Raw genomic sequence first — 708 nt, forward strand, 5'->3', positions numbered from 1 at the left:
CAGCGCGAGCGTGCGGGGCGGGCAGCGGCCATCTTGGAGTAGGGCAGGCGAGCGCCCTGTTCCGCTTGCTGCAGCCATTTTCCCTTACAGCGGGTTCCCCCCGGACCCGTTGCAGCTACCAGGGACTTGCGGTTACCGTGACCCCTAAGAGAGAAAGGCAAAACTCCGTGTGCTACAGACTTGAACATATTTGCTCACATGCTCTTCTTACCTCAATTAATAAAGCAGAACTTCTCTTCCAAGCGTAAAGGAACCTCTTTCATTGTCAGGTCCCTTTTCGTGGCTACACGTACATATCCAGTTTCGTGCTTATCGTTCATCTATTTTGTTGGGAGCCCTTAAAATACTGCCTGTTGTACGTAACACGCCGCTAGCAATCGTTATGAAATCAGAACAGCCAGCTAACACACGACTACTTTCACAAGGCTGCGTGCTCTACTGCGCCACAAGACAGCACCACCATGCACCCAAGCTTCCATCAGGGCTGGAAGCACAGCCAGCCGAGATGCAGGCCCTCCCTTGGCTGAAAGGACGCTTGCCGCAGCTTCCTTTGACCCAAAACAGCGTTCAGCTCGCCCGGAACAAAAATGGCAACGTCCCGGCCTCCCATGCCCTGTTGCAAGATGGCTACCGCAAGGCGCCGTCGTGTGCGGTCAGGTGGTGCAGGGCGCGGCCACTCCTCCTACTCCTTCCCCCACAAGGCAGGCT

The sequence above is a fragment of the Phaethon lepturus genome, unplaced genomic scaffold, assembly GCF_000687285.1.
Source record: "Phaethon lepturus isolate BGI_N335 unplaced genomic scaffold, ASM68728v1 scaffold20015, whole genome shotgun sequence".
Lineage (NCBI taxonomy): Eukaryota > Metazoa > Chordata > Aves > Phaethontiformes > Phaethontidae > Phaethon > Phaethon lepturus.